This window comes from Ovis aries, chromosome 5 (assembly GCF_016772045.2).
Source record: "Ovis aries strain OAR_USU_Benz2616 breed Rambouillet chromosome 5, ARS-UI_Ramb_v3.0, whole genome shotgun sequence".
NCBI classification, from domain to species: Eukaryota; Metazoa; Chordata; class Mammalia; order Artiodactyla; family Bovidae; genus Ovis; species Ovis aries.
The window spans coordinates 27,348,840-27,374,698 of NC_056058.1; the positions used below are offsets into that span (position 1 = coordinate 27,348,840).

At 40.4% G+C, this 25,859-nt stretch overlaps 1 long non-coding RNA gene across 1 annotated transcript in view; it reads right to left on the minus strand.

The window, feature by feature from the left end:
* Positions 1 to 25,150, minus strand: part of LOC105611654 (uncharacterized) — a 36,651-nt gene extending 11,501 nt beyond the window's left edge. Inside the window, exons 1-2 of the long non-coding RNA XR_001040371.5 lie at positions 25,090 to 25,150; positions 24,465 to 24,591 (exon numbers count right to left, since the gene is read on the minus strand). This is a non-coding gene — a long non-coding RNA (uncharacterized LOC105611654). The remainder of the gene's footprint in view (positions 1 to 24,464; positions 24,592 to 25,089) is intronic.
* Positions 25,151 to 25,859: the final 709 nt, after the last annotated feature.

Genomic DNA, 25,859 nt, shown 5'->3' on the forward strand with positions numbered 1-25,859 from the left:
CATTCAAAATGTTATCTTCTTCAGTTTCAGTTTAGAAATAAATTTTCCAAAAAAGTCCTCATGAAGCTAGTATATAATAATTACTCCTCAGTGCCATTTTCCTCTTGTTAATAGGCTGATGTCAGAACATATATGTCCAAGCCTGGAGCTGATAGTTATTTTATGTGTATGTTGATTCTACAAGAGCTAAATATACATACCCAAGCTTATTCCAAACTTGCCTGGTTCATGCAAAATAGCACTTTAACCTGGACCACCTTATCAGCACCTATTTCTCTGTTTTATGTAAGTGTATATGCACAGTCTTCAAATGTTTGACTTTGCACCTTCACCCTGCTTTTTGTGATTTTTTTCTCCAAAGCGGGCTGTGAGACAAAGATAATTTCCAGGCCTAAATAATAATATATAGCTAATCTAAGATTTGTGGTAATTCTAGTTTTAGTCTTTACTAAGATGGAGGTGTTGATGTTGTCAGGGTTCCAGTACGAAAGTAGTGCCAAGAACGACATACCAAATTCTACCCAAGTCATCTGAAACTAGGGCTTGTCGAAAGGAACTAATGTGTTAAGTAGATTTTTTTTTTTGAAAAATGGAAACATGTTAGAGGCGATTTCAATGCTATTCTTTTTCACTAGTAAGTTATTTTTTTAATTGCACACTAGAAACTGAAGTGTGTTCATTATTTGGCGAATGAATTCTAACATGTGACTTGGAAGTCTGATTGGCAAAAACGGGTGCAGTGACTCGGTGCGTTACTGATGAAGGGTAATGAGCACCTGAGAAACTCAAGCAAGGAGCCCATCAATACAAGTGTTGGGAGAGCCTGGCACAGCCTTGGAAGCTGGAGAAAGGAGTCAGAATGATTTTATGAGGCAATCCATACATGGAGTGAATTTTGCTTTTGTTTTCTAGATTTTGATTTGTGTATGCTTCCTTAGAGTAGGTAACTTGGTTGAAATGGAGCTGAACAAACTCGGTTCCAGGAATTAGTAACCAGTTTGCTTTTAAGTGTCATGTTTCATGTCACACTTAACAGATATCACATGTTTGTCATTGGTCTTTTCTGTATGTTGACGTTGGCTTAGGGGGAGAAGAAACTCAAATAACAAAGCAGCGTGATGCTTAGATATTGTATCCATAAATCATGCTTAGCTGTAACATCGGTGTGTATTTGAGATATAATAATGTAGCTTGCCATAAAGTGTGTGTGTGTGTGTGTGTGTGAGATTCATGTCTAAAAATGCTCTTTTGGGGCAGTCGTCTAGTTGTGGCCTGCTGACCTAAGGAAAAACATCTGGCAATTAAATGGAAAAAATTGTAGGGTTAATTGATATGGGAAGACTAATAGGATTCTGGCTGCGCTTGGGATCAGAATGTGACCTCTGAGATATCATGAATTGGAAACTAGAAAATGTTGTAGAACTTGCACTTGAAAAAATATTTGAAACAGCACCGTATGCCAGAGTTAATTAGTGTCAAAATGTATTACTTCATATCTTACTCTTATAAGTAAGAGGTAAAGGAATGAAAAGAAGTTTGTGCTTTTGTTATGGACTCAATTGTTGTGTCCACCCCTCTCCCCCCACCAAATTCGTATGTTGAAGCTCTCACCCTCAATGTGATTGTATTTGGAGATGGGGCTTTTAAGGAGATAATTAAGGTAGGTCATTTAAACCACGCAGTCTGTTATATTTTGTTATGACAGCCCTAGCTAACTAACATACCTTTTGTCTAGTGGCCTGAAAATAGAGTCTGAGGCATTATGGGTAAATAAAACATATTGAAGTGTCTGTAGTGCCCAAAACAGTTACGTGGTATTCTTGTGGGTTTTCAGGGGGCAGACACAACTCTGGCAGCAGGCTAGAAATTCTTCTGTAGTGTCTGAAGCGGCTGTAAGAATGGTCAGAGTAAGTGGGGTGGACTTCTCTTGATTTTGGCTTGCTCACGTTGTTTTCTCTGCACCTCTAACATCACCATGGCTTTCCTGTGAGGAATGACCTCACCGCACGGCTCCAAGTGGGGCAGGTGACTCAGAGCTGGGCGAAAGTACATAGCCCCTTGCCAGAAAGATTGTGCAGGAGTAGATGTGTGTCAGTGGCAGCCATTCAGTGACAGCCCACACGCTCTTACTCGAACCCCAGGGAAAGAGACCTGTGCCTTCTGCCAGATTTACTAAGAAGATAGTGTGTAAACTTAGCAATCTTAGACAAACAATACCAAGCCATCCCTGAGCCCAAACTTGGACTTTCCGATATCTAGAACCAATAAATCAGTCCATTTTTTTTTTGTACAAGCTTGTTGAAATGGGCTTTCCCACTGTTGCATTCAGAAGAGATATTTTGGTCATCACTGTGGCTGAAGATTAAGAAAGAGATTTGAAACTCTGATTTAAACACCCTTGCCCTCATCGAAACTTCTCTTAAGCTTCCATTAATCCTGAGTTCACATTCCATCTTCTCTGTGGACAGCCTCCCCTTCTTATCTCTCACCTCCTGGTACAATTCTTGAGGTGCCCAACAGATGCTAACTCACCGTCTTATTTTATGTGTGTGAAAGTTCTGTAACCCTTAGCTTAGAGTATTGCAATATAAGTAGCCTGGAAAATTACTAGTGAGACTGTTCTCTACAGTTTATTGGGCAGGTTGATTGAGGGAATGGAAAGAGAAGGCTGTCACTGGATGGAGAATCCTCAGGACCTGTGTGGGCTACACAGCAGTGGAAGCAAAGACATCGGAGCAGACACCTGCAAGCTCTGCAGAAAATAAGAGGGGAGGGCGTGGTGGTGGCAGTCAGTTACCTGGGTACCGGGCAGCGGGCAACAGCTGTTAAAGGGCTACATTTCAGGAACAGATTTGTTTCTGGTTTCTTAATTGGTGTGGGTCAAATAGTGTCCTTGCCCCCAAATTCATGTCTGTCTGGAAGCTTGGAATGTGATCTTATTTAGAAGTAGTATCCTTTTGATGTCATTAGTTAAGGATCTGAAGATGCAATCATTCTGGATTTAGGTGGCCTCTAAATCCATTGACTGGTATCCTTATGAGAGAGGAGAGGATGCAGAAACAACCCAGGGAAGAAGGTCATGGGAAGAGAGAGGCAAAGACTGGGATTATGCTTGGTCACTGGCTAAGGACCACCAGAAGCCGTCAGGGGTTAGAAGAGTCAAGGAAAGATTCCCTGCTACAGCCCATGAAGGGAGTGAGGCCCTGGCCATATCTTGATTTTAGATTTTTGGCCTCCAGCACTGTGAGAAAATAAAGTCTGTTTTCTAATTGATATATAGTTGATTTACAATATTGTGTTAGCTTCAAGTATACAGCAAAATGAATGTCTGTATGTACATATCTCCTCTCTTTTTTATTATAGTTTATTACAGGATATTGAATATAATTCCATGTGCTATACAGTAGGTGCTTGTTGTTTATCATTTTTATATATGATACTGTGCATCTATGAATCCCATGCTTCCAGTTTATTCCCACCCCTTCCCTTTTGGTAGTCATAAGTCTGTTTTCTGTTTCTGTAAGTCTGTTTCTGTTTTATAATTAAGTTTATTTTTTAGCTTCCATATATATATAAGTGAAACACTATTTGTCTGACTTACTTCACTTAGTGTGATAATCTCTAGGTCCATCCATGTTGCTTCAAATGGCATTATTTCCTTCTTTTTATAGCTGAGTAATATTCCACTATATATATACACACACACACATACACACACACACCCCGCATCTTCTTTATCCATTCATCTGTCAATGGACATTTAGGTTGCATCCATGTATATACTGTGGGTTTCCCTGTTGGCTCAGACAGTAGAGCCTTGACCTACAATGTGAGAGACCCGGGTTCGATCCCTGTGTTGGGAAGATCCCCTGGAGAAGGAAATGGCAACCCACTCCAGTACTCTTGCCTAGACAGTTCCATGGATGGAGGAGCCTGGTGGGCTACAGTCCATGGGGTCGCAAAGAGTCGGACACGACTGAGCGACTTCACTTTCTTTCTTTTTCTATGTATATATTGGATATAGTGCTACATATATACAATTGTATGTAGTGCTATTGTATATAGTCCTACAGTGAACATCGGGGTGCACATATCTTTTCGAATTAGAACTTTTGTCTTTTCCAAATATATGCTCAGGAGTGGGATTGCTGGATCGTATGATAAATCTGTTTTGCGTTTTTAATGAGCCTCCATACTGTAGAAGATAAATTCCTATTGTTTTAAGACACCAAAGTTTAGGTAGTTTATTATAACACCCCTAGGAAACTAGTTCATGAGAGAACCTGTAAATATGGGAAAGTGGGAAGAAGGTTGAAAACTCTAAGAAGTGACTTCGAGAGTGGGGAGTGCACATCAAACTTCATCGTCACTGAGATACCAAAGAACAGTGCTGGTCCCCATGTAAGCACCACCTCGCACCTTTCATCCTAGTTAATCAGATGCCAGCAAGCCTTGTATGTTACCTGCTGGCCATCCCTTGTCAGGAAAAACAGAGCTGCGCTGAGATTTTTGCACTTTTTTCAGAAGGGGAAAGGATTGAGATCCAGGGAACATGAGAATTTTCCTATGGATACTGCACATTGTGCTCTGGCACCCTGACAGTTTGGCCATCTGCTTCATGGAGGTAGTCCAGCTCCATCAAAGAGACAATATAATTTCTGTCACTTCTCAGAAAAGCGTCCTTGTAACACCAGTCATTTAGCGGGTTCATTGTTGAGCAGTGTAAACGTTCTCGGCTTAGGTCACCATCCGTCCCAGTCTGCCTTAGACAGTCCTAATTTACGGGTGTTGTCCCAGCATAATTAATTATAGCCTTCCCCCTTTCACTTTGAAAAGGGCCCCTGTTTGGATGATGAATGATATAACTACCTCAGTTATGACACAGTCCCTCATTTTTAAAAAATAAAACAACTTTGCAAATTGATTTACTTTCCTTTTCTTGCCAATCCCACAAGATTACTTAGTTACAGTGTTTTGGAAACAGAGGTGAATTTTTCTGAGGGACTTCTGCTCAGGAATGAGATAAAGGAAAGTTTGTAATTGATTTGTTTCCTAAAGATGGGTTGGCTCCCGCTCCCTCCCACCCCAGGTTCCTCCCCTACCTGCTTTTTTGCCTTGGCCCGCACACCCGTGCCTGTATCCAGTGAAAGGAATTTGGCGACTTCAGCAGTGTGACCAACTGCACACGGCCATGTCTGCAGAGCAGGTGGAAGCTGGCATTCTGCCCAAGCCTGGCCAGACAGCTTCATAAATCCTGCCCTTACCGCAGCCCCAAATTACTTTTCATGACACAAAGCCAAGCTGTGTTATTCACCTAATGCCCCGATTTACAGTTCCCAAGACAAAAGAACATACAGATAGAGTTTCAGGGCTCTGTTTGCCTTCACGTTTATCGAAAGGTTAGTTTCAGGTCAAGCTCAAGAAACCTGACAAATGGTGGTGAATAAACCTAAAAATAAATTAAGTGCAAGTGGGAAACTTAAGCATTCCTTGTTCTTGTGCCAAAAGAAAGCTCAGCCCAATTTACATTCTTTTAATATCTGAAACAAGCAGCTGTTCTCTTGTTTGTGGCATACTGGGGAGTTATTATGCTCCCTTTCAGCTCATGTGTATATGCGTGTGTGTGCTTTTACATAAGGTGCATGCACACACGCACACACATGCACACACACGCACGCACACACAGACACACACACATTTGCACAGTCCCCATTTAGGCATTTGTTCTCATGTCTTCAAGGTCCTGAATTAATGGAAGACTTAACTGGTTGCACACTGAGAGAAGTGCTTATTTGGAGGGCTGCTCTGGAGGCCCAGGAGTGCCTGCCTATGTCGTACCAGGCTCAGAAATACTAGGACTTCAAGTCAGAAGTCTCATCACTCTACAAACAAGAAAATTGGCCCTAGAAATACAGGTACTTGGAGGGAGGGAACCACTGACATCATATGCATGAGGGTGAAGGCCTAGCAGTTTGTTCATGCACAATAACAACATACTAGAGAGAGTTTACACCTTCAATGAACGCCTCATTTGCAAAGTAGTTTCTTCACTTGGTTTTGTCTTGAAATACTTTTGTATTTCCAGCCTATCATTTTGACTCACCTGGATCTGCTCTCACTTGCTAAGAGCACAACCAGTGGAAAACAGCTCCACAGAAGCCATAGAATGCCAGCAGTCTGCGGCCAAGATACCCACCCTGGCAGGCTACTAGGACAGCATTTCCTTCCCCAGGCCTGGGTAAAAGGTATTTCTTAAAAAAAAAAAAAAAAGACAACAAAAGTCTTACCCTTCCCACTGTAGAAAGCTGCAACCCACCTGAGATTCATCCTGCTACTGTTTTTTTTTAGATGTAAGCTTTCTCTGTGATATAAATTTTCCCTCCTCCCATTCTCCCTTCCTACCTACTCCAGCCTAATTTTTCTATTCATGGAGTTGGGCTAGAAATCGCACAAAGGGACATACAACATTTTTAGAGAATAAGCACATTGAACACGTCCAGATTTCACAGGGGCTTATAGAGTCTGTCTCCCTCTGTTAGCAAAATAGAACAAGCCCGAAGTTTTTTTCTAAAGACCAAGTCAAGTGAAACCCATTACTGTCCAGCTCCGAATGCAGAGAGAAAGTACAGCAGGTGAGTGTGTTTGCTGTGACTGGGATGAGGGGTTTGCCGGATGGTTCGTGGATGGTAGTGCTTGGACAATTGGGGTAGAAAGGAGCTTGGTGAATGGATGTCTTAAGGCACAGACCCGTCCTGTGTCCCTGTTGGCAGTGATGTTTGTACTACCCACAACCTCTGAGCTGTCACCAACCCCTATGTGCTGCTGGGGTCCTACTATAGGTTCTTCTTCTCCCCAACAGCTCCCCTCCAGCCCACCACTGCAGGCTGCAGTACAGGGATTGTGTTTCCCCGGAAGCAGCCCTCGGTCACTGACATGTGAGAACTGGGTATAAGTGCCCCAGTGGGCATAACTCAGACATGTTTTATACAAGCTCCTAACAGTCCTCAGGGCTAGCATCCCCATTGCCCACAAGGGCAGCTCGCTCAGTAGTGCATCCTTGATTGGCTTCTTGCCTTCTGGCCCCATTTCCCCTCCCCACCTCACATGCTTCCTGGATCCTCTCACAAATAAGGTTCTGGTAATCGAACCCTTGTCTGGGGTCAGCTTCTAGAGAATCCCACCTAAGAAAGCCCAATATGAGGGTATTTGCAAAAAGGCAAGGTGAGACCATGACAGTTACACACAGCTTGTTTCTAAAGAATTTTCCCCAAACAGGATTAGGAAATGGCATAAAAAAGTTGATCCAGTGAATAGATGGATGGCGGTTACAGAATATTAACTTCCTGATCCAAATGTGCCCACAGGGCTTCCCTGGTGGTGTAATGGGTGAGAGTCCACCTGAGAGTGCAAGGGATGCGGGTTCCATCTCTGCTCCAGGAAGATCCTACATGCTGCAGAGCAGCTAAGCCCCTGCAACACAAGTACTGGGCCTGAGCTCCAGAGCCCACAAGCTGAGGGTACTGAAGCCTGCTTGCTCTAAGGGCCCATGCTCAGCAACAAGAGGAGCCTGTGCAATGAAAAGCCTGCACACCTCAATGAAAAAGCCACCCCCTCTTTCCATAACTAGAGAAAACCCTGTGCACGGCAACAAAGACCCAGCACAGCCACACACACACACACACACAAAAAGTACCTGTAAAAAGGATTGTGTGTGAGCACACACACACGCAAGCACTGGGAGGAGGCGGATTGTGGGGAGATGCTAGGTGAGGATTTCTGGTCTTTCATTATTAGGATTATGACTGGGAAGACAAAGCATTGCTTTGAGATTTGTCTGTGTGTTTGAAAAGGTGGCTGAACATTATTAATGTATTCCAGGAAGTACCAAACACCACCTTGAAGCCTTTATCAGCTTTCTTTGCTCTAATTTCTAAAGCAAAAATGCCTTTCCTCCAAATACTCTATTAAACGAACATATGAAATTAATGAAACATATCATTACTTTTACAATGGCCAAATTGTAGATTTGTCACAGTACAGAGACAGAAACTCATTAAGTCATTGTGCTTCTGCTTCACATTTTATAGTGTATTAAAAGAAAAAGAATTTTCCAAACCTACCAAACCTTTTTTTTTTTTCCTATTGTCTCTCTGAAACTTCTTTTACAGTTCGAGCTGCAAATCATCCGACTTATCTCTCTATGCCTGTAGATATTGTTGGAACAGAAATTAAGAATAGCTGTGGCTGAAAATGAGAATCTCAATTTGGGGCTGTGAATTTCATGGTTTATTTGAAAACTGGGATAGAGTTGACAAGTCTTGCATCCTTTGAAAGCAGAAGAGGACAGCAGCATTCTTCTTTATCAACCCATCAGAGCCTTTCCCTTCTATATTTCAGGGGAACTGAATTATTTATCCCATTGGGTTTGGGCATTTTAGCAAACGTCAGCAGAGTTGCAGTGTGAAGCCAGGCTGATTGTTCAGTTACCCTCTATATTATACTGAAAATGCTGCATCTTTTGAGTGGCTGCTCTAACTATAAGAAAGAGTGATATGAGAAATCAAGGGTGAATCATGGTAGTACTGGTCACTTCTTTGAGATTCTGTCCCTGCACTGAACTGTAATCAAACTCTTTGAAAGAGTATGAAAATCCTCTCAAACCTGTGCACACAAGTGCTTCCTCATTGCCTTTAATTTTCACAATCAGCCTGCATTTTAACAAGTATTGAACAGCAACAATTTGACATGATTTCTTTTTTAAATGGGCTTCCCAGATAGCTCAGTGCTGAAGAATTTGCCTGCCAATACTGTTCTGTCCCTGGGTCAGGGAGATTCCCCTGGAGGAGGAAATGGCAACCCACTCCAGTATTCTTGCCTGGGAAATCCCATGGACAGAGGAGCCTGAGGGGCTACAGTCCATGGGGTCACAAGAGTGTCAGACACGACTGAGTGACTGAGCGAACACACAGCTTTCTTAAGTATCTGTAGACTTTTTTCACTTTGGGAAAAAGCAAAGCAAACAAAATGTCTCATTAGGTACTTGTCAGAAACAGTGTCTTTGTGACTTCCATCACAGAGCTTTGTCCTTGTCTTATTTTGGAAAATCATCCAGGAAATGACCTGTTGAGGGGAAAAAAATGTATTTCCTTTGCCCTATCCCATATTCTCCTGGGTATTCCTCAGTTAATGGTTTTATCTTTCTGTTAATCTTTGTGTTAGTCAGGGTTCGAGAGACCTCTGGAGATTGACTGCTGGATTGATTAATTTTAAGGAATTGACTGAAAGTTCAGAATCTGTATAGGCTGACTGGAAGCTCAAGCAGGATTTCTGTGTTACAGTCTTGAAGCAGAATTCTTTCTTCTCTGGTTTTTGCTTTAAAGGCCTTCAGCTGTTTGGATGAGGCTCATCCACCCATGTGATGGAAGCTAATCTGCTTAACTTAAATTCAGTTGGTTGTAAATATTAGTCATATCTACAAAAATACCTCCACAGCAACATCTAAACTAGCTTTACTTAAGCACTGGGCACCATAGCCTAGCCAAACTGACATATGAAATTAAATGTCATACCTCTCAAAATGAAATTATTGCCTTCATGCTTTATTTTGCACTGGAAGAATACGATATTTTGATTGAAAGAGACTGGATTTAAAATCCAGGTCTGCCACTTACTGTGTGTTCTTAACCAAGCACAAAATTTTCTGAGTTTTAGTTTTCTGACTTATAAAACCATGCATCATATCAATTAAGAGTCTTTCTGTTGCAAGATATAGAAAACTCAATCCAATCAATGTCAGAAAAGAAAGGGGGCATGGATTGGCTCAAGGGACTAAAATTTTGAGGTGTCGGCATGAATTCAGGATTCTTGATCCAGAGCCCAAAAGATGTCAGGGAGGCTCTGTTTGGTTCTCGTTTCTTTGTCTCCTATCTTAGTTCCCTTTGCTCCTAGTTTCATTCTCATAAGGCTCTCCCCTTGTGGTGGCAAGCCATTTCTTGCAGCTTCAGCCTACAACCTTTTAGGTTACGGATCAGTAGAGGGCACATTCCTATTCTCCCAAGACATCCTGTGTCCCGGCCAGGAAGTGCCTGCAAAGCCAAGCCTGGTCCCACGCTCTGCTTCCTGTAGTTGCAGTAAGAGCCCCATCCAAAGAGATGGACTGAGAACAGGCAGTGGATGTGCCCAGACTCTGTTTTGTCTGACTCTGCAACCCCATGGGCTGTAGCCCACCAGGGTCCTCTGTCCATGGGATTATCCTGGCAAGAATACTGGAGTGGGTTGCCATGTCCTCCTCCAGGGGCTCTTCCTGACTCAGGGATCAAACTCATGTCTCTGAGGTCTCTTGGGTCTCCTGCATTGGCAGGTGGATTCTTTACCACCTAGAAAGCACCACTTAAGAAGCCCCAGACAGTGGATAGATTCCCAGTGAAAATTTGGAGTCCCCTTATCCAAAAAGGGGGAATGGGTGCTAGAGAGGCAAAAACAAACATTCATTGCATGATGACTTTATACTTAGCCCACAGGGTGGCTGATAAAACCACAGTGTGTTTATAAAACCCATGAAGCATAACAAAAATTCAGTGAATGACTGTTGCTGTTTTGAAATGGTTCTATTGGTACAAGCTTGGGAGAACTCTGAATTGAACATACTTTGGAGTGTGTGAAAACAGTGCTTTCTGTCTCAGTTCTGACTTCCCCAGGTCCTTCCCTTCCTTATTTGCTGTCTTTTTTGAGAGGACTGGCCTTAGAGTTCAGTTTGCCTTCTCAGATCAGCTCTGATTGGTATAAGTTCCTAGCTAAATATTCTTAGGCACTGGAGTACATGTCAGGAATGGACATACTATACAGGTTAGAAAAAAATGGTTCAGATATATTTTTAAAAATAACGAGCAGTTAGGGGATTTGTCTTAGATCGTCTTATCTAAAGACAGTCAACATCATCTTGGCATATCATTTGTGTGTAATCAACCTGTCCTAAAGAGAATAAATAGAACTTATTGGAAGTAAAACTTTGGCAAATTGAAATGATAATCATGGATAATTTTTGGTTGAAATTGAAATGAAGGGAGTTCAAGTTGGGGGAAAATGATGGGAATTCTGAAAGATTCCATAATCATCTTGCTTATTGTTGTTCAGGCGCTAAGTTGTGTCCAGCTCTTTGCAGCTCCATGGACTGCAGCACGCCAGGCTTCCCTGTCCTTCACTATCTCCTGGAGCTTGCTCAGACTCATGTCCATTGAGTCAGTGATGCCATCCAACCATCTCATCCTCTGTTGTCCCCTTCTCATGCCCTCAATCCTTCCTAGCATCAGGGTCTTTTCCAATGAGTTGGCTCTTCACATCAGGTGGCCAAAGTATTGGAACTTCAGCATCAGAACTTCCAATGAGTATTCAGGGTTGATTTCCTTTAGAACTGACTGGTTTAATCTCCTTGCCATCCCAGGGATGCTCAAGAGTCTTCTCCAGCACCACAATTCAAAAGCATCAATTCTTCGGCACTCTGCCTTCTTTATGGTCCAGTTCTCTCATCCGTACATGACTATTGGAAAAACCATAGCTTTGACTATATGAACCTTTGTCAGCCAAGTGATGTCTCTGCTTTTTAATACACTGTCTAAGTTTGTCATAGCCTTTCTTCCAAGGAGCAAGTGTCTTTTAATTTCATGTCTGCAGTGATTTGGGGTCCCAAGAAAATAAAATCTGTCATTGTTTCAACCCTTTCCCAATCTACTTGCCATGAAGTGATACCATTGGATGCCCATAATCAGCTTATCTTGAGCGAAATCATTAAAAGCAAGAAATGGAACATATTGACTCCTGAGGTAAACTTAAACACAGCCCCCTCCACTCCACACTCTTTATTTCATTGTTGTAGTTCTAGTCCCAAAGTTTCTCCCTCCTTCTCTTTTAAACTTCTTTCCCAGCATTTTTCTTTATACAGCTGTCCCTTGGTATCAATGGGAGATTTATTCAGGAGCCCGTGTGCATGCCCAAATCCGTGGATGCTCGTGTCTCTTATATAAAATAGTAGGATACAAGGAATACAGTCAGTGCTCTATATCCGTGGGCTTTGCATCCGAGGAGCTGGAGGGCCAACCACTCCATTTTCGATAACACTCTTGGGCTTGTCAGTAGCATTTCACTTTGCCTCAGGAGAAAAAATGACGTATGTATGTCTGCTTGCGTGCACATGTTTGTATGTGTGTATTGGTGATGTTGGTGGGATATTAGAGATGCTGGAATTAAAGATTGTGAAAATAGAAATTACTCAAGTAATAGTTTTATTTTGAGCAAATTGGAAAGGGAAGAGATAGCAGGTAAGAATACTTCTAAAAATCAACTTTAGGTGGCAATTGGAGCACCTAAAACCCAGCAAAATTTTAGACCTTAACTTTGATCGAGACCAAGCATTGCTTGAAAGAGCATCCATTTTTTAAACCACTGCATCTATAGAAAAAGAATGAGGAAGTCACCTTTAGGAGATAGGGAAGAGGGTGAGGTGACAAAAGACAATTAATTTCTTGGAAGGGTTTTTATGACAGCCACAGAAATTCTTTGCAGAAATATTTTTGAATATTTTTCCAAATCATTCTATTCTATATTTTCTCAGATTTTTGAGAGTTGACGATGTTGCTTTGCATAGTCAAATATTGAGATGGGGCAAGTACCCCGAAATACTGGAAACGCACTAGAGCTTTATGAACAAATACTTAGAAGCAGATTAGATTTCAGTTCCCCAACCTTGCTGTACATTCACATACATGGAAGTAAAATTAAATTTGAGAACAATCAAGTGAGCAGAAAAAGAAGAAAAACTCTTCAGGGAAAGAACTGTACAGACACTGGAAGAGTTGTGTTTACTTTCTCGTCTGCATTTTGAGTCAAAAGCGTATCATGATTCATTTAAATAATGATCTCTTCTCAAAGTGTTAGTCTCTCAAGCATTTCCAGTATTTTATTTTTTTCTAAGTATCTCAACAAGATTCTTTGTCCATCAGTACTGTTCCAGGGCACTATTATGAACATGAGCCAACTTAGCCTTGGCACCTTTAGCTGGAAAAAGCAGAGAGGTTAGTGTACTGACAGTCATTGAATTTTACCATGATCATGACTGCCATCTAGACAGAAACACAGAGGAATGTATTATTTACATCAACAATGAGGATATTTATGGAATGCTAACTAAGGACTAAGTGATTTTCATTAATTATGCCAATCAGTGTTTATATCAGCTATCTGAAGTAAGTTTAATTGTCACCACTTTTTTGAATGAAGAAACTGAGGCTCCAGTAGATGGGTGACCTGGCTAGTAATGGAATTCCATCCTGAGTCCTTCTGAGTCCAAAGCTCACATTTTAACCACTCGTGCTGTACTCAAGGGTAAGACTTTGGCTAATACTTGGGATTTTTAAGCAAATCAACATGGTTATGGACTGATTCGGAGATGGGGCAAATAAGTAGCCACTTCAAGGTCATCGCTCTCTTCTTTAGCTCTGGAGGGAAAAACGAAAATGGCTTTTCCAACTCACGTTAATGCATTGTTAAGTCATTTTTATTGAGTGTTTTAGTTGTGGCTTCCCCTTGTTGTGCTAGAGTGACAGTTCCACTTTTGTGTAATGAAATCTTAGATTTCTTAACTTTCCATTCAATTTTGGTTTAAGACATTCTCAGTTGCTGTTTAAAACTCAGTCTGGTTCACTTTACCAGATCAGTCTCAAACAGTGTCAAGCTTGACTTCTTTCCCCACTTTTCTCACCTTCATTCATACCTTACCAGTGCCAGCCTTGACTGTGAATATAGTGGCTTGAATTGGGAATGGAAGAGGGGAGATGTGATCTGTTCTTTATGCAGTTCCTCCACGCTTCGTCTAGTAGATTCCCCCATCCCCGCTCTCTTTGAACTCTGTCCTTTGGGGCTACCTTCTTGTCCACCATCAAGGAGGAAGTGGAGAAGGCTTGTGGGCTGCTGCATGTCAGTGATGGAGAGTGCCTCTGGCTCACTCTAGTTTAGTCTGGTTACATGTGATTCTGGAGCCCATAGCTGATCTGTCGTCCCTCCTGTTTCATGGAACAGTGTCCTTTTCCCAAGCTGTCTCTGTTGCTCAGGAACCATCCTTCCCTCAAAGCACAGTGATCTGCCTCCTTTGTCTCTGTCAGAACCAATCAGCATGTGCCGCAGCCCATTTCCTGGGTTCTCTGTCCCTTTGCTTGGCCCAGTAGCTGCATAGACTCTTCACAGGAACTGTCATTTGTCACCTGAAATTCCCTAACACATGAAGCCACAGAAAGTGCTTGAGTTCCTTTCTCTGTTCTTCTGAGGCACCGAAGATGGAAGGACACCTTCTTCTTCCAGGCCCCTGACGTTACGGTTCTTTCAAACTCCAGTGCCCCGAGCTATTCCAGCAGGCCTCACACTGGTAGACATCCCTGGACCCACTTGTGTATTCAATACACATCTAATGCCTCTCTTTCCCTTCTCTGAAAATGACAACATGTTAGAAATGGAGGCTCCCAAATGTCTCTCCCAAGAATGTTGTCATCGTGTTCCAAGCTGGTGGCTGCTCCACGGTAGGGCTGTGGGTTCTACAGCTTAGGAATAACTCATCTTGGGGTGTGGGGGCCATCTCCTCTTCTCTCAGAGTGACTCTTTGTGACTGCCCCTTCCCTACACACCTGGTTTCACAGACGAAAGCAATTTCTCCACAAACTTTCAGCTCAAAAATCCAACCACACTCCACCCCTTCTTAAGTAAACTGGGGGTGCCAGTGAAAGTGATCATGTGTCTCTCTTCATAATCCCCACAGATAGATTGCTGGTCGTCACTTCTGGAGGCTCACTGGTGCCCTGCTGGCTGAGACTATGGGATAACTAGCATCTTTCCCTCATTTATTCCCAATTAAAATATAATAGAAAAATATCCGTTTTGCCATCTTGTTACATATAGATGCACCCTTCATTGTGTACCTCAGCCTCTGAGAGCTGAGAAGATTACCCAATAAATTGCTCTCTAAGCCGTAGCCTGGTTGTGTCAGTCAGGAAATATCTACTAGATACCTGCTTATTATAGTACAGTTTTAGGGACCTGTTACTGTTTAGGAAGATAACCTTTTAGGGAGGCAGTGAACTGTGAGGCTAAATTTGACTGCGTTTTAATTTATTCCAGGATAATAGGAAGTCTAGTAAGAGTGACACTGAACAGAAGTAGGTCAGGGAGACATCTCTTCATGTTTGTCTTCTTTATCCAGAAGACCTTGAGCACATTTCTTTTTAAAATTTTTATGTGTTTATTTACGGCTATGCTGGGTCTTCATTGCTGTGTGGACTTCTATCTAGTTGCAGCAAGTGGAGGCCACTCTCTAGTTGCTGTGCAGGGGCTTCTCATTTGCAATGGCTTCTCTTGCAAAGCACGAGCTCTAGGGTGGGCAGGCTGCAGCAGCTGCAACTTGTGGGCTCTAGAGCACAGGCTTGGTAGTTGTGGTGCATGGATTTAGTTGCTCCACAGTATGTGGGATCTTCTGGAACCAGGGATCAGGCCCATGTCTCCTGCACTGGCAGGCGGATTCTTTATCACTGAGCCACCAGGTAAATTCTTGAGTGCATTTCTGACTTAAATAGATTTTAGCCATATTCACTAATACTATTTTCAGAGGATATACAAATAGAATCTTCAGGCACAGTTAAATGTACACCTGAAATTAGTATTTGTTCTTTGTATTCTCCAACCTAAGTTGCTAATGACCCAAGAATATTGTAGCCCTGTACTCCCAATGACCTCATTAGATTTTCTGTAGTATCAATAAAAACTGTATAACATGAAGTTTAAAAGATTTCAAGGGTGGTTTCCACCATACCTTTCAATTGTTGTTGTTGAGTTGCTAAGTTGTATCCAACTCTTTGCTACCCCATGAACTTTAGCATGCCAGGCTTCTCTGTCCATCACTGTATCCCTGAGTTTGCTCGAACTCATGTCCATTGAGTCAGGGATGCCATCCAACCATCTCATCCTCTGTTGTCCCCTTCTTCTCTTGCCCTCAGTCTTTTGCAGCATCAGGTCTTTTCCAGTGAGTTAGCTTTTTGCATCAGGTGGCCAAAGTATTAGAGCTTCAGCTGCAGCATCAGTCCTTGCAGTGAATATTCAGGGTTGATTTCCTTTAGCACTGACTGGTTTGATCTCCTTGCCATCCAAGGGGCTTTCAAGAGTCTTCTCCAGCACCACAGTTCAAAAGCATCAGTTCTTTGGTGCTCAGCTATCTTTATCGTCTAACTCTCACATCTGTACATGACTACTGGAAAAACCATAGCTTTGACTATATGGACTTTTGTTAGCAAAGTAATGTCTCTGCTTTTTAATACACTGCCTAGGTGTGACAAAGCTATTCTTCCAAGGAACAAGCGTGTTTTAATTTCATGGCTACAGTCATGAAATTAAATACCTTTCAATATTATCTTGATTAATCAAACTCTCTGTTTTAAACTGCCTTGTTTCACTATAGACCATTCATATGTTTTCCTCTATTGTGTGCTTACTCAAACTCTTGCTTTTCGTTAATATACAAGTCATATGTTACCACTGTCTCTACATGATTAATAGAATCTACTTCTTTAACCAGGTTGATGAAGTTCAGATAAAAGAGAAAGTATAAAATATTTGCTGGAAAAAGTCTTTGATCCACAACAGTCACTGTAATTCTTTGTAAAGAAAGATGAGCATGTGTATCTGCATGGCATTTTTGTCCTATTGTTGATGTTCTTAAAAAACAACACTATAAAAAATAACAAGATATGAAACAACTAGTCAGAGTTTCTAAAGGCTTGTGGGAAAGAGATAAGAGGTTAATAAATGGTCAAAAGACAGTAAAGGAAACTAAAAGAAACAGAGAAACATCAAATAGAAGGTATTACATTATGTATTGTAAAATGAATTTTTATGTAAATTGAAATAAAATTTCACAGACTGAAAAAAATGGAGACATTAGGTAAAGTTGATTTGGGTAGAAAAATTAAATGGTGGAGGGAAGTTATTGGACTTATATGCTATTAAAATTACAGTTAAAATATTTGGAAATTTGAAAATTTATAAATTTGTGACTACAAAGTAAATAAGCAGTCAAAAAAATCCTGCCAAATAATTGTTTTTCTTTTTAAATCACAGAAAATCAGAAATCAGGGAACCCAAAAATGTTAGTATTGAAAACTAAAGAAAGAGAACACAGCCATTCAAATTGTTTGAGGAGTCCTGGACAGGAGTTCAAAGAAGTCTACAAATGTATCAGATACTTGTCTTTGAGAATCCAGGGCTATTCTTGTCTGATGATCCTAATTATAATTCCAAGAATGATAATACAGTACATTTGTAGAAAATAAATCTGTAACATAAGAGCTCAAAGAGATTATTGTCAAGTGATGAACAGCAGTGAGCCAGAATCTGCAGTTTCAACTAGAAACAACGTGCATTAACCTTTGAACAAAAGGAGGAGGTGGAGGAGGAGAGGAAGGAGGAGGACAGGGCTTTTTTGGTGGGCAAATTTCTTAACCCCTCTGGAGTATTTTTTAAAAATATCTTTTAATCTTAATCTTATTTGTTTCTTGGGAGGTATTGTTAGAAAAAGCATATGATTTCTATATATTATAATAGAAAATCTAGAAATATGGCAAAATACATTTTTCTCTCACACGTATGAGAAAAATTCTAAAGTTTCTGCCTCCTGTCTTATTTTCTGAATAATATATTGTAATTTGCATGTTTGAAAATATGTAGTAGAATTTAATTGAATTAAAAAAACCCACTATTTGGGGGAAATCAGATAGATTTTACTCATTTTTCTTAAAAAAACTACTATTATGAGCATCTTTTACTAAGATTTTTGTACTGTTCTTTGACTATTTCTCAAAGTTGAATTACTCAAAGATAAGAACATTTAAATGTCTTTAAAACTCTTACTTTGATTAATCAACTATTTGGAAAATCTTAATTTGAGGTCTGATTTAGAAAAGTTTTATTCTTTGTGGAGAATTTTCAGAACAATTTGCAGAATCTAAAATAACTAAAATACGTAAGTAACCCAGGGGCCTGACTGCACTCACCCTGCCTCTTCTCCCAGTCTCTTCCTTCTGAGATAGATGCATTGAGTAGATTCTTTTGAATGGTCAATCTGTAAACATTTCTTCCTAGAGAAGAAGTTGTTGGTGGGTTGATTTATTTGGATACAAAATATGTAGTACTATCAGTCTTGATATTTTGGCTTTGTGGGTAATGGTATCCCCTGGATTCTGAGTTTAATGTCAGTTTTGGTTCTCCCCCTTTAAAAAAAAAAAAAACATTCTTGATCATTAAAATGGAAGTCTTGAGAGATGTATTCAAACTCATTAAACTACCTGTGATTTCTACCTCTGAAATTATGTGTTCGGAAATAGAAAGTTCAGTGATGTAAGTTAAAAAAAAGGCACGTCTGTAAAAGGCATGTCCAGAAACAGTTACCTAACCAGATTATGGGTAATGGGCAAGTTTAAAATGTCGTTACTCATTTGTCACTAGGACCCTGACTTAGAAACTTTGAACTGTATATGGTCCCTCTGAATGTGTTTTGGAGCTTGCTGCTGCTGCTGCTAAGTCACTTCAGTCATGTCTGACTCTGTGCGACCCCATAGATGGCAGCCCACCAAGCTCCCCCATCCCTGGAATTCTCCAGGCAAGAATATTGGAGTGGGTTGCCATTTCCTTCTCCAATGCATGAAAGTGAAAAGTGAAAGTGAAGTCACTCAGTCGTGTCCGACTCTTAGCGACCCCATGGACGGCAGCCTACCAAGCTCCTCCATCCATGGGATTTTCCAGGCGAGAGTACTGGAGTAGGGTGCCATTGCCTTCTCCGGTTTTGGAGCTTAGTTTGTCCTAAAATCTAAATTCAGAAATGACTTTATAGAGAGTGAACTTTGTATTTAACTCCTATTCTTTGACATATAAAATGTTGGCAAGAAAGTGGGAAATTTCAGGATTAGACCAGGTAACCTCAAAAGCCACTACAAAATTCTCACCTTAGAGCTTTCAAAATGCTGCCAATTCTGTCTTCCTGTGTTGATAACTCTTGATTGGTTGATTGATAGTGGGTTCGGGGGTAGTTAGAATGAGTGATAAGAGAGTTGAGGAAATTACTCAGACATGTTAAATCAAAGGAAAGAAAAGTTTTGCTAGTAAGAGACCTAGGACATAACACATGAGGTACAATTATCAAAGCTGTTTGACCACATCTCATCAAATTCATTGTATAACCGTTCATGTCTGCACTTCAGAAGCCTCTTGTCTATTGCCTCTTACTGGGGCCTCTGTAAGCCAGTTTGCTTTCATTCCGTGTTATCTTCTTCTCCCAACTATTACCTCTGATCCATGCGTCAAGCCTACATACCTATTCCTACATACCATAACCTAGTCCTACATTCTCCCCTCTTGTCTACTATTCTTTGAAAAGCTGTTTTCCTACTATTCTTTGAAAAGCTGTTTTCCTACTATTCTTTGAAAAACATATCTGTGTACATGTTTTCTTTTTCCTATTTATGTGAATTTCAAGACCCTTGGCGGGGGGCAGAGGTGGGGAACTCTACCCTTTTCTATAAGTGGAGGAAATCATCAGTAAGATGGAGAGTGAAGGTGAATTGTGACTTGGGAAAACCAAATCTCCTCTGAATGTCCTGTCCTATATTTCTAACTGCATGAGCAAGTGTCTAGTTTTCCAGACTAGTTAAAATTAAGATGTGAATTTATAAGGATGTTGGTATATCAGGTTATAAAAAGCAAGGTCTCTGTTAAAATTAAAAGAACATTGCAGTCCAATCATCTTACATCAGAATAGTTTTAGTCTGGCTGAATATAAATGTCATGTAGCTATGAGAGAATATTTTCATAGACCACTTTGCATTTTTTATGTCCACCAAGAAGGAACTGTTTCAAGAAAGCTGGCTCATAAGGTTACTTCAATGCTTTTGAAATTCAAGATGTAGAGTGAGCTTTGCCAAGCAGAGCACTATCTAGCTGAGTGATCAAATACTGTGTATTTGGAGAGCAGAACTGAAAGGATGCTAATTGTTTGCCTGCATTCACAACATCCAGATACAGCATTAACAGAAGCTGTTTTTGATATGATTTGCTGCTTTTGTTGCTTCTTTTTAAATAATTAATTCTCTCTCTATTTACCTATAACATTTATTCCACCAAAAAAAAACATTATGATTAAAGTATTCACAAGACATGTCCTAAAACTCCAATTGATTGTGAATTTCAGGGCAAACTCCTTTGCTGACATTCTGATCTCCTGTGGGTAGTTCTTGAAGTCTATCAGTTCAGTTCAGTCACTCAGTCATGTTCAACTCTTTGTGACCCCCAAAACTGCAGCACACCAGGCCTCCCTGTCCATCAACAACTCCCAGAGTCCACCCAAACCCATATCCATTGAGTCAGTGATACCATCCAACCATCTTATCCTCTGTTGTCTCCTTCTCCTCCTGCCTTCAATTTTCCCCAGCATCAGGGTATTTTCAAATGAGTCAGCTCTTTGCATCAGGTGGCCAAAGTATTGGAGTTTCAGCTTCAACATCAGTCCTTCCAATGAACACCCAGGACTGATCTCCTTTAGGATGGACTGGTTGGATCTCCTTGCAGTCCAAGGGACTCTCAAGAGTCTTCTCCAACACCACAGTTCAAAAGCATCGATTCTTTGGCATTCAGCTTTCTTAATAGTCCAACTCTCACATCCATACATGACCACTGGAAAAACCATAGCCTTCACTAGATGGACCTTTGTTGACAAAGTGATGTCTCTGCTTTTTAATATGCTATCTAGGTTGGTCATAACTTTCCTTCCAAGGAGTAAGCGTCTTTAATTTCATGGCTGTAGTCACCATCTGCAGTGATTTTGGAACCCAGAAAAATAAAGTCTGATACTGTTTCCACTCTTTCTCCATCTATTTCCCATGAAGTGATGGGACTGGAGGCCATGATCTTAGTTTTCTGAATGTTGAGCTTTAAGCCAGCTTTTTCACTCTCCTCTTTCACTTTCATCAAGAGGCTCTTTAGTTCTTCTTCACCTTCTGCCATAAGGATGGTGTCATCTGCATATCTGAGGTTATTGATATTTCTCCCAGCAGTCTTGATTCCAGCTTGTGCTTCCTACAGCCCAGTGTTTCTCATGATGTACTCTGCATAGAAGTTAAATAAGGAGGGTGACAATATACAGCCTGGACAGACACCTTTTCCTATTTGGAACCAGTCTGTTGTTCTATGTCCAGTTCTAACTGTTGCTTCCTGACCAGCATACAGGTTTCTCAAGAGGCAGGTCAGGTGGTCTGATATTCCCATCTCTTTCAGAATTTTCCACAGTTTATTGTGATCCACACAGTCAAAGGCTTTGGCATAGTCAATAAAGCAGAAATAGATGTTAAAAAGTACATATATTGATTTATTGATTTTATGCCTGACTAGAAGAGAAGGGAACGACAGAGGATGAGATGGCTGGATGGCATCACTGACTCGATGGTCATGAGCCTGAGTGAACTCCGGGAGTTGGTGATGGACAGGGAGGCCTGGCGTGCTGCAATTCATGGAGTCACAAAGAGTCGGACATGACTGAGCGACTGAACTGAACTGAGCGGTCCTTTTTAGCACGTTTGTTCCTGTTAATTCTCAGTTTCATTTACTTTTGCTTCCTCCACCCCCAGTTGTTAAATATGCATACAGCTGTCATATTTAAGAAGTAAATACTAAAACTAAGATGTATCAACCTAGCGACCTGTTAACTGACCAACTTGTAGACATGGCTGATTTGACTTGTAACACATTTAAAAATAAGAATTGACTGAAAAATCTGAATCTCCCAGATTTGTCATGGAAGAATCCAAAAAATATCTGCCACTACTTAGACCACCCCTTGTATGCTGAACGGTAGCTGCCTTTTCAGATGAAACCAGAATTCCTCTTTGGCCCTCACTGAGGCCTCTGCATCACTAAATGCCCATCTGTCCCGTGTAGTCTTTGAATAAGTTGATCCTGATTTTAACTACTTGAAGAGGCTTGTATAGAAATCCCCACAAGTAAAACATGGTCTTTTAATACTGCCCAGACTTTTCAAATAAGATAGCACTGATCTAGATATTAATTTCTGTCAGTAATTATAACCAATACATACAATTCTCCAATCGAAAGTTTAATAAACATTACTATTAATGATTTGTGTTACCAGTATTCATAATGTGGGGTGTTAAGAGCCATGTTTCATACATCTGTTATATACAATTAGAAATTAATTTTATAAGATGAAGTAGGTAACCAGAGAAGTTTTATAACTTTTCCAGATTTTTTTTAAAAAAGTATAAGCCTAGAAAGAGAAATAGGGTGGTTAGTTGTGCTGAATTAAGCCCATGGGCATATAGGGGGGGAAAAATCCCTTTTCCCTGTTAAACTGAATCTTAAGTGTATTTCATGTGGAATGCTTTACAAAATGTATCTGTTGGCTTTGGATAATAAGTTGCTAGAGAATCTACTGAGCATAAATAATTTTAGATATTCCCATTTCATTCAGCAAACTTTCATCCGTCATGCCTCGATGCTCTCTCTCCATGTTGGTAATCCTAGGCAATGCTATCATCTTATTCATTACATTGTGCTTATGGTTATATTTTTGTCAGTTTAGGAGTCCTGGAGGATACCCATCAGCAACCAGGAAATTGTGTTTGAGCACATATATCAGGATCCAATGTACACTTTTTTTTAATGTGCACAAAATTTGTCACTTTTAAATATGTGTTTTAGTTTTATGAATTAAATCTAAAATTTTTTTAAAGAAATTACTTTCTTTAACAGACGATTATTTGTGGTTACTATTATTTCTTATTCCTATGGTGCTTCCATCCTTATAATAGGATGTAACTTGACGTGGACAGTTCCTTTGGTTCATGGACTCATGTCAGGTTTAGGACACATGTTTTGCTCTGGAGAAGATGGTGTCAGGTAGGCCAGGACCCAAAACCACCTTTAGCTCCTCTCAGGAAAGATTAGCACCTCTCAGATGAGCTAATAACCTCAACAAAATCAGAAAGCACCTAAACAAGTGTGGGGAAGAGGAATTTCAACACCTGTCTTTCCTACAATAGCCTCTTATCATATGTTGATGCTTGGGATTAACAAACTGGTAGGCTTATGCCATAAATATATAATACGGGATTTTTATTCAGATACTAAATGTCTATTTAATAAAAGCTTTCATTGTTCTCATTGACCATTTTTTCCCCCCAAGTCCTAGTGGTGAAGACAGAACAATAAGTGATTTTATTAGGTAATCTTCAGATAATTCTCCTAAAAATCCTATAAAGCAAAACTGAATTTTAACTCAAGTTAAGTCTTATGATCTTAAAATCTCAAAACTTTTGCTTGGTCCCCTGAACTATCAGAGTATCCTTTTTGTGTAGATGCTTGGAAAATGTACTTGGTTCCCCAAATCAAAATCTCTTGGAGGGAGAATATTTCTTAAGAAAAACTAAAAATCAAAAGGAAAATTTTCCAACTTTAAAAATCAATCAAAGTGACTCTCTCAGTTTTAGTTTGTTTCTCAGATTTTAAGTCAAAAATTGATATTTTTCCCTATAAGAATCTCTTTAGTGTATCTGACCACAGTTCTTAGAAGATATATTTGGTGCTACTTGGAAGCTAATGCTTGTGTCTCAGAGCTTCCTGCCAAGCTGCCAAGTCTGGTTGTTCATGACCAAAAAAAAAAAAAAAACAAGCAAGAGAGAAAGAAAGAAAATATCACTTGGAAGGGAACTGAGATTGAAGCTGATGTCTGAAGTTGGTGGGCTACATTTTAAAGGGAAATTGTAAAGGAACTAAAGCATCTCACCAAAAGGCTCTGAATCTTGGGCTCCTCTTCGTTTTAAATTGCAGACTAATAGAATTCCCCTGTTCTGTTTCTTCCATTTTGTAGAGTTCTGATTTTCTGAACTTTGTAACAGCCGCTGTACAGGATGCTTTAAGCATCTGTTTGGCTTAAAATAATGTACCTGTGTAATTTTCGTCGCATCATATCTGACTCGTATTCAAGTAGTTATCCTTTTAGCTTTAAATTATCTATAGTTTAGTTTTATGAATCTTGGGTGAAAGTAAATATTTTGGTAATACATTTGAGAATCGGGGCACTGTTCTTCTAGTGTCAGTCTTTTGCACATAGTAGGTATTCAGTATTTAAATGAATTATGAAGAGTGATTGAATAACATTGCCATTTTTGTGGGTCAAAATTCTATGTGATTCAACCTAATGCTCCATAGAGATATAATAGGAATTAAATAATGTATCAGGTGGAAAGTGTGTATGTAACAGAAATGCAATTAACAGTGGCTTGAATAGTTAGGGAGTTATTTCTTGTACATGATAAGAAGGGTCAAACTTGGCAGCCCAGGACTGGGGCATCTACTCACGTGCATTTTCATACCTGTGGTTTTAAGGATGCTGTTCCTCTGGCAGGTCTAAGGTGAAGGAGAGGCAGAAAGTGTCTTGTTTTTCAGAAATCTTCTCAATAGGTTTCTACTTTTTCTCATTACAGTGTCTCATGGCAACCCCTTGTTGCAACAGAGATGAGAAAACTAGTGAAGTTTTGGTTGGACACATTTCCTCTACAGACAAATCTCAGTTAATGAGAATAGAATATTTATTGGATAGACACTAGCAATATCCATTTGCAGTGAGATGATCCCTTATCAGACCCTTACTGAACATGTATTATGACCCGAATATTACACTAGATACTAACATACTTTCAATAATGAAGAAGATGTGCCCCATGTCATAAGAATATGGTAATCCTATAATGCAACATTTAGACTAAGACCCTTTGAGAGTGAAAGAGAGAATTAAAATAATTATCCAGTGTTAACTGATCTCAACTGGCAAATCCAATACTCCCAATCAAATCCAAAAGTAAGGTCACCCTGGTTAAAGTTCACTGTCTTCTGAGGAGAGACAGACATACAAGTAAGTAATTATGGTACAATGAGTTAAAATTAATAGTACTGGCATCTACTGGGTGATATGGAAACACGAAAGAGAAAGTAACTCACCTTTCTTTGGGTGATCAGCTTTCTTAAGCGAGACTTCATGCGTGGGGTCAGTTCCTACACTGCCCTGTGTACGCATGCACCTGACTTGTTGGCATAGCCCTAGCATGACTTGTACTGCCTTGTGACTGTGGATGCAGATTTAGAAACCCCACATACAGTGCTGGGTCATGGGACCTGCACATTGGCCAGGCTAGAGCTCTGGGGACATAGGCTGCTCCAGTTGTTACCCAGAACAGCTCAGTGTCAAATAGTGACAAATAGTATATGGATATTAATGCTCCATGGGGCAAACTTAGACCAGCCAGAAACGGTGAATGAAAAGGAAGGGAAAGATAGATGTTTTTTTGTCTTCCCTTCCCACAGACAGACAGACGGTCTAAAGCTAGAGTAGTCTGCATGATCTCTCTGAGTATCTCTGTCATGTTCAAGGGGGTGTCCAGCTGGGTAGTGGGCCCACCCTTCATATGCTTTCCCTTCTTTCCAGCCCCACGCCCCCTTTCCTGTTCTCACTTTCCTCAGGATTGTACCAAGGCTAAAATACCACTCTCTATCTTGTTCTTTGTATTCTGTCCCAGAGTAAACCAAGTGAAGGGACAGTAAGCCCTGAATTCTGTCCCTTCCATTTCACATTCAACTCTCTACTCAGAAGCTATTTCTCAGAGTGTTCTTTACAAGTAGTAAAAGTGTTTTTGGTAAACACATAACACACAGTCTTTGCACGCTGTGGGCTCTCCTCTGTAGAGGCACCGCAACTGGATAAAGAGGTCTCA